Source organism: Phascolarctos cinereus, unplaced genomic scaffold (genome assembly GCF_003287225.1).
Source record: "Phascolarctos cinereus isolate Bilbo 61053 unplaced genomic scaffold, phaCin_HiC Scaffold_4;HRSCAF=312, whole genome shotgun sequence".
Classification (NCBI taxonomy): domain Eukaryota; kingdom Metazoa; phylum Chordata; class Mammalia; order Diprotodontia; family Phascolarctidae; genus Phascolarctos; species Phascolarctos cinereus.
The window spans coordinates 265,045,429-265,065,713 of NW_027555847.1; the positions used below are offsets into that span (position 1 = coordinate 265,045,429).

At 38.6% G+C, this 20,285-nt stretch overlaps 1 protein-coding gene across 3 annotated transcripts in view; it reads right to left on the minus strand.

The window, feature by feature from the left end:
* FBXO10 (F-box protein 10) overlaps positions 1-20,285 on the minus strand; it is an 89,222-nt gene that overhangs the window by 65,709 nt on the left and 3,228 nt on the right. For 2 of the 3 annotated variants that reach the window (XM_021004612.2, XM_021004610.2), the window contains exons 1-2: positions 14,299-14,456; positions 13,002-13,090 (exon numbers count right to left, since the gene is read on the minus strand). The exons of the other annotated variant lie outside the window; for it this stretch is intronic. The gene's annotated coding sequence lies outside the window, so the exon portion shown is untranslated. Of the gene's footprint in view, positions 1-13,001; positions 13,091-14,298; positions 14,457-20,285 lie in introns of those variants that run through there. 3 annotated transcript variants of the gene reach the window in all.

Here is a 20,285-nt window from a genome sequence, read left to right on the forward strand (position 1 = left end):
CCAGACAGATGTTTTTAAGCACTGAGGTAAAGTACAAAGGTTCTGTATTTAATTTAAAAAAAACAGTGGTATAGGCTGAGTATTTGATTTAGCAGCACAGCATGTCAAGATCTGATGATTATAGTTGGCCACAAACAAATCAGCAGCACAATTAAAAAAAAAAAAAGCAAACAGTCTCAGACTGCTTTAAGTGAAGCACAGTCAGACAGCAGAAAGAAGCAGTTTGTCTGGACTCAGCACTGGTGGGCACCACATTTTAAGAGGGGCATTGACAATAATATCATTTAATTTCTCCTTCTATACAGCTGGCAATAAGTAATAATTTGTCCAGGAGGGTAACCACACAATGAAAGCTTTAGAAACTATGTCATATGAGGTACTATCGAAGTATCTGGGGATGTTTATTCTGAAGAAAAGATGACTGAAGGGAGGCATTTGTCTTCACATATGTGAAGGGCTATCATATGACAAAGAGAAATGACTGGAGGCAGTGTGTCACAATGGAAAGAGCATTAATTTGAGGTCAAAAGCCAATATTCAAAATTTGACTTTCACTTTTAACCTGGGTAAACTCAGACAAGATATTTAACCTTTATGAGCCATGGTTTCCACACTTATAAAGTGAGGAAGTTGAGGAGGCCCTTTCCACCTCTACAGACTTACTCTCTCTAGTCAGCAGAAAGAGGACAGAATTCCGTGAAAATTGTGGGTTCAAAATAAAGAACCTTCTTACAAATGAAGCTGTCCAACAACCTTACTCACTGCTTCAAGAGGCAGTGATTTCCACATTATTAAGTGTCCAGGGAGAGGAAGGATGACCATTCACCATGGATTTCTGCATTAGGTGGAAGGCTAATCTAGGAAAGAGGTTCTTAACCTTTTTGTGTGTCATGGACTCCTTTGGCAGTCTGGTGAAGCCTGTGGACTCCTTCTCAGGATACATAAAATAAACCAATTATGTCAAAACAAGCTATCAAAACATATTAAAACAAAACAAAACAAAGTTCACAGACCCCAACTTAACAAATCCTGGTCCAAAAGAATTCTAAGGTACCTTCCAATGTAAAGATTTTATGAAATAGTAAAAGAATATTATTTTTAAACAAAAAGGAAAAAAATCAAGTCTGGTTTTGCTATGGCATAATTTATGTCCTGGAAGACCCTATAAAGCAGAAAAATAAGGGCCAAAACTGTCACCCTAAGCCGGGGGCTGGGGATCTGCGATGATGGAAGAAGACACAAAGAGTAGCTAAAACTAGTAAGTTTTACTAAAGACTAATAAATCTCCATGAATATCAAAGAAAGAGGGCAGCAGATTATGATGTCAGCTGTATTAGTACTCACTGAAAAGCTATAGTACCCTCTTCTACTCCCCAGTAGAGAAATACTGAAAGTCATCAAACAATTCAACAATAAATGTCTATTAAGTGCTGAGAATTTGTTTTGTTTGACTATGGATATTTGTTACAAAGCTTTTATTTTTCTCTTTTTTCCAGTGAGGGGAGGAGAGGATATAAATGATCATCAATTGAAACAAAATTTTCATTAAAAAGCAAAATAAAAAAGTAAATACGAAGTAACTTCAGGAAGGAGAGAGCAACCACTAATAACTGGGGGAATCAGAAAAGGTTTTACATAGGAGGTAACACCTAAGCTAAGAATTTTAAGAAGCAGAGGTAAGAAAGAAGTGTACTATATTGGGGGCACAAGAGAGACACCTGTGAAAGGCATAGAGAAGGGGTGATGCAACATGGTATTTCATGGGACAGTTTCACTGGAACCTTGAGGGCTTTCATAAAAGGAAAGTTAACAGGACTAGAAGAAGAAATAAGTGAACATATGGAATAGTGATGGTTTTAATACCTCATTATTAAAATGTGACAAACCTAGTAAAAAGATTAATGAAGAAAGCATAGATACAAACTGTTCATTTAATAAACTGGAGGCAACTGTATAGAAGGAGAAATTAAATGATAGAAGCAGGAAATGGACTTTTTCACATGCAAATGAAAATGTTACAAAAATAATCACATACTTAGTCATAAAGAAGCCCTGGATAAATTAAAAAAGGCAGAAACACTATATACTCTATTTTAAAACCACCATGGACTAAAAATAGAAATAAATAACATGAATAAATGGTACAAGGCTCCATGAAACTAAAAATAATCTATTAAACAATCATTGTTGAATAATAAACAAAAGAAGAAATCAGAAAAATGACAACAGGATATTTACAAGAAAACACTAATATCACTTAAAAAAACCTATGGGATACATATAAAGCTGTTTTTAGAGGCATATTTAATAGCACTGACTATTCTAACTTAAAAGAAGACTTTAAGAAGGCTAAATGAATTAAATCTATACCTAAAGACATTAGAAAAAGGAAAAACTAAAGCAGAAAACATAGATAATAAAAGTGAGAATAGAAATAGAATAGAAAATGAATAAATAACTTCACTAATATATATCCAAGGCTGAGGGAGTTTTTAAATATGCTAATAAAATCAACACATCCACTGGCAAATTTAAGATAAAATAGGGCACAGAATCACCAAAATTAGAAATAAAAACAAAAGAAGATGTAAAAACTACAGAAGTAATGGAGAATATAATCAGAGAATGGTACGCACAGCTATATACCAACAATTTTAGGAACTTAAATAAAATGTATGAATGCTCGCAAAAATATAAATTACCAAGAAGAACAAAAAGGGAATAGATAATTTAAATAGACTAATTTAAAGGAAGAAATAAAATACTGTAAGCGCTTCATAAATTATGCTGCCAAAAACCACTAAAAACCACCACATGGTCTACAGATATATTTTTCCAAACATTCCCAGAACAAACAATTGCTAATATTACATTGCTAAATTGCTACAATTGCTAAAAGTAGAGAAAGATGGAATACTCCCCAACTTGTTTCATAAGAAAAATAAGGCCTCAACTCTAAAATCTGATAAAGACACAAGAAAATGATGGGACAATTTCATTAATGACAAAACATTAAACACAATACTAAATGGAATGTAGCATAACATTGAAAAATCATCTCCTTTTGTATGTTTTCTCTTCTCTAGTATGCATGACACTGCTCCCTCCTGTTCTCCACTCCTCTCAGTCTCTTCTGCTGTATCTCTCTGTGGGTTTACCCCAAGGTTCTGTGCTGGGACTTTTTCTCCCCATCAGTTCTCATGGGTTCAAGTATTATTTTTATGCAGGTGATTCCTAGATCTATATATCTATTGTTAAACTCTTTCATGAGTTTCAGTCCAGCATCACCAATTGAATTTTAGACACCTCAAAATGGATGTCTCACAAGCATATAAAACAATATGTCCAAAACTGAACTTGTTATCTTTTCTCCAAAACCCTCCCTCTTCTCAATTTTCCTCTTCCTGTCTAAGGCACCACCATCCTCCTGGTCACTTAAACTCTCCTCATTCACACTCACTTTGAATGTCCAATCTATTGGCAAGGCCTGTTGTTTCTACTTTTATAGCCTGTAGACTATTGCAATAGCCTTCTAATTAGTCCTCCACTCCCAAGTCTGTCCCTACTCCAATCCATTCTCTACTCAGCTGTCAAAGCAATCTTCCTGAAGTGCAGATCTGACTATGTGATCCTCTCCTACTCAATAAATTCCAGTGGTTCCCTATCACCTCCAGGATCAAATATAAACTCCTCTATTTGACATTTAAAGCTCTTCATAATGCATTTTACAATTGAACTATGCTGGTCTACACATGCTCAACTCTCCATCTTGTGACTGGTTCTTTGCACTGGCTGTCCTGAGGGCTGGAATGCTTTCCTTCCTCATTTCTGTCTCTTAGCTTCCCTGGATTCCTTCGAGACTAAGCTCAAATCCTCCCTTCTGAAGGAGGCTTTCCCAGAGGCCTCTTGCTTCTAGTTCTTTTTCCCTAGGAGTATCTTCCATTTACATTGCATGTATCTTGCTTGTACACCGTTGTTTGCATACCGTCTCCCCCATTTGAAAGTGAACTACTTGATGGCAGGAACTGTTTTTGCCTTTCTCTACATCCCTAGTGTCTGTCATGAGGTACACATTTTTAATAAATGCTTGTTGATTAACTGACTGACATATTTACATCAAGACCATAAGGATGGTTTGAGTTTAGGAAAAAAAGACTGAAAACTTGAGACCAACGAGTTCTCACCAACCAACAAGGGTTAATTCTAGAGCCTTTCTATATTATTTAAACATTGAGTGAATACGGAATCTGAAAGCATAGATATGCTCACATGGGCCACATCTGATAAATTCTGACATTATCTGCTGGAGCTAAATTCTAAGTATAAAAGGTCAAAAATTCACTAGTATAATTCATTCAAAAATTAAACATTTCTTAAGCATTTATATATATAAGGGAAACTTCCCCTGCCCTCTAAGAGCTTAATCTTACACATTCTACTGGGAAGATATAAAATATACATGGATGAGTAGAGAGCACTTGTAACTGAAGATCAGGAAAGGCTTCAATTAGGCAGTAACCTGAGCCAAGTTTGGAAGGAAGGCAGGCATTCTAAGGGGGTGGGGAGACACAACAGTCTCAGAAAAGTGTGGACCTAAGAGATGGAGCACTGAGGAAAATGAACAGTAAGGAGGATAGTTGGGTAGAACACAGAGTGTGTGAATATGAATCATATGAAATGAGTCTGAAAAGCCAGCCTAGAATGACTTTAAATGTCAGGCTGAGGAGGGGTAATAGAGATCCACTAAAGATTTTTGAATAGGAGAATGTCCTTGTGAAATCCGTTTTAAGACTATTAATTTGACTCCTGTGTTGACAATGGACTGGAGAGGGGAGAGACTAGAAAGAAGCAGTGAGACTAATGACGAGACTCTGTAAAAGTCCAGGTGAGATGTGATAAGGGACTGAATTAGGGTGGTAAGCAGAGAAAGGGAGCAAATACAAAAGATATTAGTGAAGTACAACAATCATGATTTGGCAAGTAATTTAGATATGGGAGAGTAAGGGAAAGGGAAGAATCGAGAATGACTGGGGTTTCACTAGGTTGGATTTTGCCAGCCAGAGACGGGTAGTGGCACTGTCTGACCATGAGCTTCACTTGCATTTCCTGCCAGAGGATGTGGATTCCCTATTCCAAAGGGATCAGAAACCTTAGTGACTCTCATGTTGTGGAAGGGTTTGGGAGGGAGTAAAGGACATCTGTGAAACACAGGGAATAAAACTGCTAATACAAAAAAAAAAACTTCTTCCTTTTCCAGATTGTCCATGGATTATGGCAAGCACAGATTAAGAATGAAGATTTATAAGAAATGATAATAGGCTAAAAGAAGGGAGGTATCACCTTTGGGAATTCAAGCTTAGTTTCTCAGAGAACTCTGCACTATTGAGGGAGCAGAAAAAGTTGGAGTTTTGCAATGAAGTACTGTACTATAATATAACTGCTCACTTATTTAAGGTATGCAAAGGTAGGTGGTACTATTCAATGCCTACTAATCCAAAGCTATTAAAAATAATAACTAGCATTTATATATCACTTTAAAGCTGACAAAGCTCTCCACATGTTATTTCATTTGATCATCATAACATTTATATAGCATCTACCATGTTCCAGGCACTGTGCTACGTGCTTTACAATTATTATCTAATTTGATCCTCACAACAACCCTGGAAAGTAGGTGCTATTTATATATGAGGAAACTGAAGTAAACAGGGGTTAAGTGACTTGCTTAGGGTCACACAGTAAGTATCTGAGTCTGGATTTGAACTGGGGTCTTCCTAGTTCCAGATCTAGTACTCCATCCACTATGCCACCTAGCTGCCTTCCCATGATGATTCTGGACATATAAACCAAGAGAAAATCTGGGTGCTAGTGCAGAATAGACTACTGGCCCAAGAAAGCAAGAGATATTTATAAATTGTGAGAGATCTAGCCTTGATGAGTTCAAAGAAAGAGTTATTAACTTGAGCTATTTACTTGAACAGCATGAGTAGAAAGAAGCAAGCCTTTGAAGCTAATATAAACATACTCCTTGTCTCTGGAGGGGAACAGGAAGAAAACATGAAGTATCTTAACTAGAGATGAACTACTTCACCCAGAACACAAGGCCTACTTGACCTGGGACCAAAGGCTTCCGCAAAAGCCTAGATGTTATGAAAAGCATTTTTTGTGTATGGCTTTCCTTCAAGGATCCATTCTGATCAAGGTTGAGTTTTGGTGTTTTTTTAGGCTAGGCAATGGGGTTAAGTGACTTGCCCAGGGTCACAGTGCTAGTGTTATGTGTCTGAGGCCGGTTTTGAACTCAGGTCCTCCTGACTCCAAGGCCGGAGCTCTATCCACGACACCACCCGGCTGTCCCCAAGATTGAGATTTTTAAAGAGCAAATTGCTCAAGAAAGAGTTTGGCACAAATAAAATAGTCCAGCATCACACCATACTGTCAATCAGTGCATCCTGGAGTATGTGAATGGAACAATGATGAACAAACATGCTGGGATGGTAATCCATGCTATCAGCACGGTCTTTTTAGCATGTGCTTTTTATAGTGATAGAAGTGGGCTTTACTCCATGCCTGTTGATGCTTGGGTGAGAGCCACAGCCGCCTACTGAACTGTGCTTTGGAGTCCCTGAAGATGAAGACGTAGAGATTTACCACTAATACATCACTCAGTCTCAGCTCAAAAGGACATAGGAAAAAGCAGGCAACAGTAATGACATCCTTTTCCTGCCTAATACTCCAGCTGTAGAGGTTACCAGGAACAGAGGACACCTACAATATCTAAATCATTAGGGGCCAGAGATAGCACCATTCAGCTGGAGCTATTCTTGGGCTCAGAGCTGGGGCTACTGGTCAGAATGTCTGAGACTATCACCCACTGCAAAGGATGTAGTGATCTGGGGTGAAGAAGTGATATTAGATCACTCCCAAAGTGTCAGGACTAAGTAGCCAGGGATCAGCCTGACATACAGTGTGCTCGTGGTCAGGGGTAAGAAAGTTATGCATGAGGCCAGCTGCTCTCCACTGGCAGAGTGTAAGGAATATGGTGTAGTTACTATACTATAGTACAATCCTGATATGTAACACCACATATCATATATCTTTCTATAAGTTATTTGGTCTACGGCAAGCAATTCTAATTCAAATGTTATGTGCTCATTTCTCTATATATTCCCTACATAATCAACTAATATAAGCATTTATTCAGCACCTGCTATATTTGGTCTACGGCAAGCAATTCTAATTCAAATGTTATGTGCTCATTTCTCTATATATTCCCTACATAATCAACTAATATAAGCATTTATTCAGCACCTGCTATATACTAAGCACTGTATTAAGTGCTGGGATACAAAAGTGAAAACAGTCCCTGATCTCTAGAAGCTTACACGGGGAAGGTGACATAGACAGGTATAAAAAAAAATACCAGGGGCAGGTAGGTGGCGCAGTGGAAAAAGCACCATCTCTGGAGTCAAGGGGACCTGAGTTCAAATCCGACCTCAGACACATAAAAACTCAGTAGCTGTGTGACTCTGGGCAAGTCACTTAACCCCATATGCCTCACTAAAAAAACAAAACAAAACAAAACAAAAATACTAATATTCTAATGCGGTGGTGTTAATCTCAAAAAGAAACACTAAACCATACATAAGGATCCCTGTGACAGCCTAGTAACTTAGAAAACCACATATTAATATTATCTATGTTTTGCTGAGCTTTTATTTATTTTGTTAAACATATCCCAATAATATTTTAATTTAATTCAGGCCACACACTCAGGAGTCTTGTGGGCCACATGTCTGATACCTCTGCTCTAATGGATCTATAATCTCATCAATTCCCCAACCGAGAATCCACCCTATGGTCTCAACCCAGAGATTCTGTACCTGCTGACACAGGAGCCCAGAGAATGAGAGCAGACCTGGGATAGAGATTGGGGAACAGGTGGCTATAATCCAGACTTCCTCCACCAGTCCCTAGCTCTTCATTCTGAAGCTTACTCTGGCCACATTGGAAGTACTCTGCACCCCCGTGCCTCTCCCCCTTTTTAGATGCTCCTCCCAGAACCACTAGTAACGGAGGGCACCAAGGCCAGGAGCTGCACCAGGAACGTCTACAAAGCCCTCTTGGGGTACCTTCATCTGCACCTCCATCCCTCCCTGCTTTTCTGCTTCCTTTTATGTGTTGTCTTCCTCCATTAGAATGTAAGCTCCATTAGAATGTAAGCTCCTTTAGGGCAGAGATTGTCTTTTTTTTTTTTCTACTTGTATTTGTACTCCCAAAGCTTAGCACAGTGCCTGGAACACAATAAATGTTTGTTGACTGACTGATTGCACCAGGGTGGTTGCAGCATCAGAGGAGAGAAGGGGGCATATATAGAGATGTTGAAGAGGTAGAACTGATAAGACAGGGCAACAGATTTGATGGGGGGTGGGGGTGGGGGGAAGAAAAGTGAGAAGTCAAATATCATACCTAGGTTCAAGCCTCCAGGTGATGGTGGTACCCTTGACAGTAATAGGTGAGTTACAAAGAGGGTAGGTTTGGGGGAAAGATTATGAGTTCAGTTTGGGAAATGTTGAGTTTAAGATGTCTACAGGACATCCAGTTTGGGATATACAATATAAATGTACGCCAAATAAAAAGGCCCTTGGAAAGCATCTAATCCAATCAGCTATTTTACAGATGAGGAAATTAAGGCTGTGGTAGGATATGTGACATGTTCAGGTCACTCAAGCTAGAGAAGCAGCAAGATAGAATCCATGGAGCTCTAGACTTGGAGTCAGAAGACCTGGATCTAAGTCTTGGCTCAGGCATTTATTAACTGTGTGATCAGGGACAAATCCACCAGTCAGTCTAAACCCCCATTTCCTCATCTTCAAAATGGAAATTCAATGGTTTGCATCATATAATTTAATTTATTATATTACTGTAATTTAATTTACCTAATTTCATCTATAGTGAGTGGGAAGAGGCAGAGGAAGACAGAGATGGAGGAGAGAGAGAACCAGGTCAACAGTGAAGATGATTCTGGTCCATTCCATTCACTGAGTTTACACCTGGGAATGTCTCAAGTGGATTTATAATAACTGAGGAAACAAAGTTTGGTTTTCACAGCAAGTAGGAGACAGGTGCCTGAATCTGCCATTCCCTGGGTGGTCTCATTTTCCACTAGCAGCTGCCTAAGTGGGATTCTAGATTTTCCCCCTTTATTCACATCCCAGACCACCTATTCATTCTGCTTATGGTGAGGGAGCTAATAAAAAGGACAGCCTTGGGTGGTAAGCCAGAAGGCCCTTGCTGTATACTTCCCTGTGTCTTCATTTGCCTCATAGTAAATCCAGAAGATAAAACAGTTATGTGGTCACAACTCTATACTCACAATTACGTCTAAAGTTGTTTCTAGAGCATTTTGTTCTCTAATCAAATTTCCTGCCAGCTAAGGCTTTCTCTGTTTTGTTTTGTTTTTCATTTGAGTAGAAGTTCTGGTTCCAGCCTCTCCCCTAATCAATAGCATAACTGGGTGTTATGAAACTAAATTTTATGTTCAACTGATTCCATAGCAACCATCTCAAATCATCCATCTGCTCTCTGATACAGTCTGCTTTCCTTTAAAGAGACCCTATCCTCTTTTTAGCTACAACTATTTAAAGATACTGTATTGTACTTAATGGGTAAATTAAGGGATTTTCAGAGGCAATTTTGAGTCCATGTGATTTTTGTATTCTGCATTGTCTTTAAATCTAACACTTCTTTCCACCCCTCAACAAGATATAACTGTAATGAAATCTTACTTTTTATGTCACAGTGTTGTCATAAGACAAACACACTATAAACTGTGAAAAGGGATAGAGCCTAGACCTGTGGTTTGCATTGGTACAGGGAATTGCCAGAAGTGTAAACTCATTCTACTTATGCAGGTTGGCACCCTCTCTGCAACTTACGATCTTTGAGGACTGCCTAGAGCAGAAAGGTTATATGGCTTCCCAAGGGTCACAAAGTCTACTTTAAAGAACTATCTAAACGTGAGGTACTATAACAATATTTGACAGAACCAGGGATAAAATTCTGGTATTCTTTTGACCATTTTACACAGTCTCTTTGAGGGTACCGTCCCCCACAGAGAGTGGCTTCTCTCCTATTGCTCCACAGCAGGATTTCTTAACCACTTTATCATGGACCCCTTTGGCAATTTTTTTCTTTTTAAATAGTATTTTATCTTTTCCAATTACATGTAAAGACAATTTTAAACATTCATTTTGAAAAAATTTTGAGTTCCCAGTTTTCTTCCTCTTTCTCTCACCTCTCCCTCCCTAAGATGGTAAGCAATTTGATATAGCTTATATATGTGCAATCATGGAACTATGTTTTTAAATGCATAAAATAAAATCCATAGGAATGCAAAGAAAATAAATTATATTGAAATATAATTATTAAAATGTTTTTGAAAAACATGTTCACTGAACCAGGTTGAGAACTTCTCTTCTGCAGGTTGTTGTAGGGGACCACAAATTTTGATCAGCACCAATAGTTGTACCCTTTGTGAGATCTCTACAGACTTCATTTCTCTTCTCTCTTCCTGCTCCCCAGTTTATCTTTTCATCACAAAAATTTACTCAAAACTTCTTTTATTCAATCATGATTCTTCCAAAAATCTACCTCCGTGCTTGAAATGACCTTCCTTAGACCCTGACTCATCACATTCTCTCCCACTGGTCATGCCTTCAAACATCACCACAAGGCCTATGTGTTCCTGTAACCCTTCCCTCAGAAGTTTTCTTCAAGGAAAGTCATTGTCCACTGCCCTTCCCTCATCAAGGATACACATTATCTGAATGTCTAACCCTCCTGAGATTCATCACATGTACACCATCCAAATGCTACAAATTATGGCAATACTGATTTCACCCATATTATTTACTCACTGTGTAATTACTTGTTTCTATGGCCTTGATATATGTGTTTTCATAGTTAGGAAGCTGGAGAACAGAAATGACATCTATTTAATTTATTTTGTACTACACCAGGCACAATGTTGTGTACAGACTGGTGCTTGATTAAAATTTTTGATAATGATAATGCTTAAAAGATATGGTCACAATGTCTTCAGAAATATCTCTTAGCTTATGGCATAGGGAGACAAAGGCACTATCTTATATTAAGGTGAAAGTTAAACACTTTCTCAAACATGCCACTGATCTCTCTACTAGTGGTTTCCAGCTTGTCTATTACATACTGTCACCAGTTAATAGCATTTGCCTTACAAGGTCCATGATGTATATAGGATTGCTTGCTTCTACAATACAACTCCAAACTTTTGTCTTTTTGATTGCTTTTAACAGTTTCTTTTTCTTCCTTTGTTTTCAGGTTGTGCCCAGGGCTTCTGGAAAGAATCTTAAAGGTCAGGTAACTCAGAACCATCAAGTTACAGATTAGGAAACTGAGGTCCAGAGAGATAACATAAGCTGGCCAAAGTAACGTTGTGAGAAATAGTAAAGGGAGGACTAGAACCTTGGTCTGCAAACTCCCAATCTATAATCCCACCATCTCTCTGCTGTCAATATATCTGCCTATAGCAACTTCTCTCCTATTTCTAATCAGATGAAGGCTTGGATCCAATTATATTAGAATAATGTGGAAAAAGTAAAGAGGTTTTAAAGTCTTGAGGGGTTCTTTTATGAGTAAGGTGTACGTGTGTTAGTGACATTGGCTTTTGCCCCTTTGGAGGCCTTCTCTCCTTTCTCTCTTTCTTGGCTCTCATCATTAATTCAAAAGGTAAAATTGATGGACAGAAGATTTTCCAGAAAAGTATTAATAATACTAATACATCACTTCAGATATATGTGTTTGTAGGCTATCCTGGTAAACTAAGCATTTATAACATTGCTTCTATGAGGAAATATATTCCAAGTTCTAAACCCAGTTACAAATAGAATTTTGAAATAATTTGTTTATAAATTGGATGTCACTTTTTGTGGTAATAAAGAACTAGAAACAAATGCTCATCAATTGCGGAATGGCTAAACAAATTAGAGTACATGAATGGAATGGGATATTACTACTGTTCCATAAGAAACACAAATATGAAGAATTCAGAGAAGCATGGTTAGTCATATGAATTAATGAAGAGTGAAGAGGAATTAGGAAAATAATATATACAATAACTAAAACAATGTAAATTGAAAGAACAACCAAAAACAACTTCCTGAAACTGAATGCAACTATAATAACCAAGCTTTTCCCCAAAGAAGAGATGAGGAAATGTACTTTCTTTACTTTTTTGTATAAACAGATCTGGTTGATATGTTAATTTCACAGAGATGTAGTTTTCCAATCTTTTTTTTTTTTGGTGAAGCAATCAGGGTTAAGTGACTTGTCCAATGTCACACAGCTAGTACATGTCAAGTGTTTGGTCTGAGGCCTGATTTGAACTCAGGTCCTCCTAACTTCAGGGCCGGTGCTCTATCCACTGTGCCACCTAGTTGCCCCTCTTTTTTTTTTTTTTAATAAAGATGCTTCCCTGAGTGAGAAGGAAGGATATATACAGAGATGAAGATAATGTAAAAACAAAAGATATCAACAAAAATTAAAAATTTTTTAAATAAGTTAGGTAGCTCCTATATTCAAAAGGGCAAGAAGAGAGAGAGAGAGAGGAGGAGAAGAAGAAGAAGAAGAAGAGAAGAAGAAGAAGAAGAAGAAGAAGAAGAAGAAGAAGAAGAAGAAGAAGAAGAAGAGAAGAAGAAGAAAAGAAGAAGAAGAAGAAGAAGGAGAAGGAGAAGGAGAAGGAGAAGGAGAAGGAGAAGGAGAAGGAGGAGAAGAAGGAGAAGGAGAAGGAGGAGGAGGAGGAGAAGGAGGAGGAGGAGGAGGAGAAGGAGGAGGAGAAGGAGGAAGAGAAGGAGGAGGAGGAGAAGGACAGGGAGAAGGAGAAGGAGAGAAAGAAGGAGCTTTGATATTCCCTGATGCGTATAAATTACACTAGCTTCCTTTGGGAAAGGTCGTTTATGACTCACCCTGTTAGATTCCCAAGCTTGTCAACAGTCCCCTGGAGAAGACCCAATCATCTTTCTCTCTCCGTTATAGCTGTGGGACTCCAGGGGATCTGAAAGCATGCAGTTCCAGAGAGAGGTTAGAAAGACTCTAAACTTAAAGCCCATGACATGAAGACCCTTGGGAAACTTAAGGAAAATGTAATCAGCTCTTCAGTATTTCTTATTCCCTCACACTGAGCAAGTGCTGGCTGTTGTTGTTTTTCAAACTCCTCACCAGGATCAGACTCCACGGATAAGGTCCCTCGGAGACATATGCTAGCTACTTCTTCAATTTTAATTCCATAGCTCAGAGGCTCCCGTGGCAAAAGATAGGGGGAAAACATGAAGGATGAAAAAAACTGTTACCTAGTTATGGAAATCCCTGCAGAAACACAACTCCCCATGCTTTAAAGAAATGCAGTTAAGTAAAGCCAAAGCAGAGTAGAACTGAATACCCTTCATTCAAATAAAATAAAGCTTCTAGCTGGAGAAATTTGAAAAAGAAAGGACCCAGCATGAAAAGTTCTACCTTCATTAGATAATGATTCATTGAAAGCCTGGACCAGGACCTACAATTAGGTCTCACACTGACTTGTGCATTCCTGGCCAAGTGACAACTTCTTTATAGCTTTATTTCCCACATTTGTAGAAGAAAAATGAATTTGTTGGTTAATTTATGGGACTGCATTAGTATAAAAGGGATTTTTAAATTAAAAAATGAGAAGGAAAGCATGGAATCTAATTAGTCAAAGCCAAAAAAAAAAAAAAGACTGGTAAGTCAGCAAGTAAAACAATGCATTTATTAAGTATTTCCTATGTGCCAGCCACTGTACTAAGTATATATATGGTAAGGGATATATACATTCATTCAACAAATATCTATTATGAATGGTTATTAGTAAAGTATTGTACAAGGAGACTGAGGACAAAATGATGAAAAAGACATGGTCTCAGTCCAAGAGAAGCCTATATATTAATCTAGTAGATGAGATGAGATGAGAGTGAGAGAGATCACTTCTGGAAGGAAGGCTTCATGGAGGAAGTGAAAAAGAACTGGGTCTTAAAGAATGGGAAAGACTACAATGAGTACAGATGGAGAGAGGAAAGAGAAAAGGCATTCCAGGCACAAGAAAGTGAGTGGGCAAAGTCACAGAGGCCTATAAGTGCTGTTTGACGAACAGTGAGTAGTGGAGGTTGGCCCATGCTGAGGATGCACAAAGGGGAGTAGTGAGAGATGAGGCTTGAAAAGTTGGAGCCAGAACTAGACAATACAAAATACCTGAGAGTATGTATATCTGCCAGAACAGACACAAGAGAGGCAGCTAGGTGGTGCAGTGGATAGAGCACTGGCCTTGAAGTCAGCAGGAACTGAGTTCAAATGTGGCCTCAGACCAAACACTTGACACCAGATGTGTGACCCTGGGCAAGTTACTTAACTCCAATTGCCTAAAAATAAAATAAATAAATTTAAAAAAGAAGAGATTCAGAACAGACACAGGAATTATATGAACATAAATACAAAACATTTTTTCTACAAATAGTCAGATCTAAATAACTTAATATTTATTGTTCATGAATAGGTAAAGCCAATATAATTTAAAATGACAATTTAACCTAACTAATCTATTTATTCAATGCCATCCCAATTAAATTACTTTTAAAAAATCTTACTGAGTTAGAAAAAATAATAACAAAATTCATTTGTAAGAACAAAAGGTCAGGAACTTCCAAGAACCAGGTGAAAAAGATGTAAAGGAAGGAGAATCAGTAGTCTCAGACCTTAAACTATATTGTATGGTGAGAGCATTGCTGAAGTACAAAATGGATAATTTTGATTATTTTAAATTAAAAATTTCTTGAATAAATAAAATCTATGCAGCCAAGAATAGAAGGAATGCAGAAAATGGGGGGAAAACTTTCAAAGACAATCTCTCAAATAGGATGTGATTGGGTTGGAATATTGCTATGGTATAAGAAATGATGAGCTGGTTGATTTAGAAAAACATGGAAAGAGTTGGACTTATGACAGAAGATGCTATGCACTTTCAGAGAAACAGACAATAAGTGGAAATAAGCATAGTATGGTCTTACATATATGTGTATGAGTGGTATATGTATATGTTCATAAATATCTATGTATATGTACATAGAATTTTATTGTGTAGGCAATAGGGAGTAATTGAAGGTTTTTAAGGAGGGGAGTGATGCAAACTGAGCTCTGTGTATGGAACGTTTCTTTGGCAATGGTGGGTTGGATGGACTGGGGAGACAGGAGACAAAAAAGGTGATTGGGAGGTTATTACAAGAAATAGTTCATGGGTAAAGCAGTGATGGAAAGGAAAAGAAGGATGTGAGAAATAGTGAGAAATCAGGTAAAATGGACAACTAGATTTTGCAGAAGAGGTAACTGAGGACCTAGAAGTTAAGTAACCTTCCCAAGGTCATATAGCTAGTAAAGAGGCAAAGTCAAGAACTGAACTGAAGGCCTCTGACTTCAAATCCAGTGGTCTTGTCATCCTATGTCTCCTGCTTTTCTCTGTACTTCGATCTCCCTTTCCATGACATGGCCCTTCCTTAGTGTTCTCTTTCATTTCATTGCCTTGGAGATCTTGGAAACAAATGGCTCACATAACTGGCTTAAAATCAAAGACCTACTCTGACATGCTACCTGGGTTGTTGGGCACAGAGTGATTAAATATGGAGGTGGATGCTTTTCATTTGGTCCTTATTGATACACAGAATGAATAATGTTTCATTATTGGGAATCTTACGTATGGTGTGGTGAATGAAGCTCATGAAGCTGGTAGGACAGCTCTGAAAAATTTTACTACACAAACTGTATCTTGTTTGAAGCAACTATCTCTGCCACTGATCCAGGTAGATCTGCCCACTTGGCCCTTGGTATGGGTACCCCCTCTTCCAATGCTGTTTTCAGTCACCTCCATGCCTTATCAGATGGTCTTTCTGAATTACTAAAGCCAAAATAAAAAATCATACCCACATAGCCAGTCTGCTGATGGTGAGCTTCTCTGTTAACAAGCATTGATTAAGGGCTAAGCATTGGCATACAAAGGCAAAAACACAGTTCCAGCCCTCGAGTTGCTCACAGTCTAATGGGAGAAACAACATGCAAACAACTGTGTACAACCAAGATTCATACAGCTTAAATTCGGGGCAGCCTCAGAGGAAAGGCAGTAATGGGGAAAGATGTCTGGCAGAAGTTAAGATTTTAGCTGAGATTTGAGAGAAGCTGGGGCAGGAGTGAGGAGGGAGAGTCTTCTAAGCTTGGAGGGCAGTCAGTGAGAAGGCAGAGCCAGGAGATCGGGTACTGTGTGCAAGCAACAGTAAGGCGGCCAGTGTTGTTGGATTGAGAGCTACATTCAGGGAAGTAAAATGTAAGATTGGAAAGAGAGGGAGGCAGGCTTTAACAAACAGAAAAGTTTATTTTTGATCCTGGAGGTCACTGGGAGCCACACTGGTTTACTGAGTAAGGGTGGGGCCGACATGGTCACAATTTCACTTTCAGGAAAATCACTTTGGCACTTTGGAGTGGAGAAGTGGGAAGTAGTTTGGGGCAAGGAGACCAGCCTGAAAGGTACTGCAGCAGTTCCAGGGTCATGAGAGCCTGTGGCTGGGTGGCAATCATGTGAGTGGAGAACAGAGGACTTTCACGCTGTGGAGGTTCAGGCAGGCCTTGAACGGCCAACATATAGTCCATCATCAAGCACATATGCTGAGCCTTTTTTCAGCAGCATTTGCCAGACCGTGTATTCATTTGGTCTAGCCTTGGAAGGCCCAAGGTGAAACATTACGAGGCATTAGAATAAGTAACCAAGTCACACCATTTTAAATGTCATTCAGAAGTTGAGAACAGTACAAACGCTCATGAATTCATGATCTGTGCTTTTTTCCATGGAGTAGCATATGCAGCGACAGATCTGAGATTCTGACACATCACTTAAAATGGCACTTGTCAGCTGTGTTGGGTGACATATTTCATCTTTTTATTTTCATTTTAATTTAAGGACATTCTCAAGTATATGGTCATAGTTTGATCTCTCTCTCTCTCCCTCTCTGACTCAGTGTCTCAGTCTGTTTCTGACTCTCTTTTTCTTTTTACCTCTATCTCTATATGTCTATTTCTCTCTGCCTCTCTGTTTCTCTCTTTGTGTACCCCCCCATCCCATTTTTGGTATACTTTTTAATTTATCTTTTAGTTGTTTTATTGATGCTTTTACAAAATACCACTGTAACCTATGAATAACAGCCCCGATAATGTTAAGTACACTTAAGAACTTGAACAAAGTAAAAAGGCAAAGGTCTCCCGCTGTGTCCAGGGCCATGGCCAGTCGTCTTGACCTATGTCTTACCACTGGAGCCTGATGACTCTTGAGGAGAGAGTGAGGCTGATGACTCTGCACAGCCCTGCCTCACTTAAGGACAATTCTCTTGCAAGTCAAGACAATCACCCTGCTGATGTCATCGGTCCTCTTGGAGAATGAACAACAACAACAGAAAAGCCTCACGATCCAGAAGTACTCATCCCTGCTGAGGGCTGGGCAGGAGCAGTCTCCCTCCTCTCAGCTTTACTTACTTCCACTTTAAAGACTCACATTCTTTATTACTTTTACATTATTTTTTTTTACCTATCTAGAGACATTTTTCTGATTTCTGAACTTACAGGGAAAAAAAAACCCAGTGGGTTGGAAGATGAGGGTTTAAATCCTAGTTCAGATACTACTCCCTGTGTAACCTTGGACAAGTCACTTAGCTTTGGCCTCCAGTTTCCTCATCTGTAAAATCACAAGTTGGACAGGATGATCTCTAAGGCCTTTTCCTGCTCTAAATTCTACAATTTCCTATGGAAGAAAGGAATATAATCTAAGAGAAAAAAAATTTATTTCATCTACTTTAATCTTCCAAGGGAAAAAAAAAGGGAATTTAAATTAAAATGCTAACTCTTTTTTTTTTTTAGTGAGAAAAGTAGCCTTATCACAAGGTCGGAACCTACCTATTTAGCTTAAAGCAAGCTCCAAATTACTTGTCTTCAAAAATTTAGCCACTTATTCCCCGCCTAAACTGGGTGGCAACAATGCATCTTATGACAGTGCACATCACAGTACAGAATTAATTATATTCAAGTTTGGTTTTTCTATTTATACAAAAATACTCAGCTACACACCGTCTGACATCATTCTGGTCTGCTTTAATTTCTTTTCTTCCAGGCCCAAATTAATTTGCATGGTCAAGTTAGTAAACAGACACAATACACACAAATGGGTTAAATGTTCTCTTATCTCTTTTCTTTTTCTTTCTCCTTCATTATTTCATTCTTCCGGACACTCTTTCCTAATACCTTATTTTCCTTCCAAACCTAGCCACTACTCTTTTTTTCCCACATTTTTTACTTTTGTAGTACAAACAGCAATAACTAATAAATTAATTTAAAGAAAATGAAAAGGTAAAAAAATTGGAAAAAATAAGATAAAGCTTCCCCCTACAGAAAACAGTGTGTGTGTGTGTGTGTGTGTGTGTGTGTATGTGTGTATCCAGTGGGGAAAGACGCTTCATTTTTCTATATTTAACATTCACATTTGTGTTGTCTGTCTTGGGCTGCCTTTAAGGGAGCCAAATTTTAATATTGTGAGTGAAGCAGAAAAGTATTTAGGTAGTTACTATGTGTGTGTGTGTGTGTGTGTGTGTGTGTGTGTGAGCATGTGTGCAAAGTATTAGCAGTCAAGAAAACCGGATTTTAACTCCTTGGTAGCCACTAACTGTGACACTATTGGCCACTCCTTGGTGTCTGCATCTAGAAAACAAAGGAGTTTGACTAGATGTGCTCTTTTTTTTGGGGGGGGGGTCAGAATAAACACTGAGTTACTCAAATTTTGTTTAATCTAAAAAATCAACATTTTGTGAAAGTCTTATCAAAAGAAGCTGAAATAGAAAGCCAGTCTTATTCCATTTAAGCTTTAACTAGCATCCTCATATAGAGTTGAGATACAGCTCTCCATGGCCAAACTAGTATGTATATCTTGAATGTCGACCAATCTAGCCTGCGTGGCAATCAAAGTGACCACAGGGAGACAAGGAGACACACAACACATGATAGATGATCTTTGAAGTATTTGTCAGTTCTTTAAAAAATCATCTTTCCATTCCAATATCCTGTTGTTCTGTTATTCTACTAAAAGTTGTTGCCCCTTTCACATTATTTTTACAGCTGACCTGAATCAAAATTCAAATAATTTTGCCAAAGTTCTTGATGATAGGTGTCAAGCTATCTTCATATATAAGAAGCACAATATTAACCATCTTCAGGCTTCATATATGATCCATTTACATACTGTCTCTCCTTACCTCCTCCTCCTCCTCCCCCAGACTGTGGTAAAGTCCTTAAAGGGAAGGATCAGATCTTTCTTACTTTTGTGTTTCCCTCTTTAACAAGCATAGTGCATAATGAATGTTTATGAAATTAAATGGCTCTCTGCAATATTAAAGAGTAAAACCTTGCAGAATTTTGTTCCCACTCACCAAACACTCTGGGGGTGGGAAAAAAGGAATGCATTTTCACTGATTAGCCAACCAGAGTCCATCTACTTCTGTTACCAGGCAGGCTCCCACATCAATTGAATAAACTTAGCATTTATGACAAGAATGCTAGCTAGCAGGATGATTCTTTCATCCCCATATAAGAGGAAATGTCCTGTGTAGACATATTGTAAAATCATAAACTTCTTGACTAGATATTTCATTTTGTACAGTGCCAAGTCCCTTCTCTGCCACTAACTAGTTTACAACCTTCAGCAAGTCAGCTGCTCAGAAACCTTTAATGGCACCCTATAGCTACAAAACAAAATATAAATTCCTTTATCTGGGATTCAAGGGCCTCCAGCTCTGGCTCCAACTGCTTTTCCAGCTTTATCTCTCAGTCCTCTCTGTAGGGGTACTACACTCTAACCAAACCAAATTACAAGGCAACCCCTAAATGGAGTCTGGCTTTCCTTTCTCTGTACCTTTGGTTTATGCTGGTAGAGGTGGGGAACCTATAACCTCAAGGCCACATGTGGCCCTCTAACTCCTCAAGTGCAGCCCTTTGACTGAATCCAAACTTCACAGGACAAATCCCTTTAATAAAAGGATTTGTTCTGTAAAACTTGGACTCAGGCAAAAGGCTGCACCCGAGGACCTAGAAGGCCACATGTGGCCTCCAGGCTGCAGGTTCCCCACCCATGGAATTCCCTTTTCCTAGAATGTCCTCTCCCC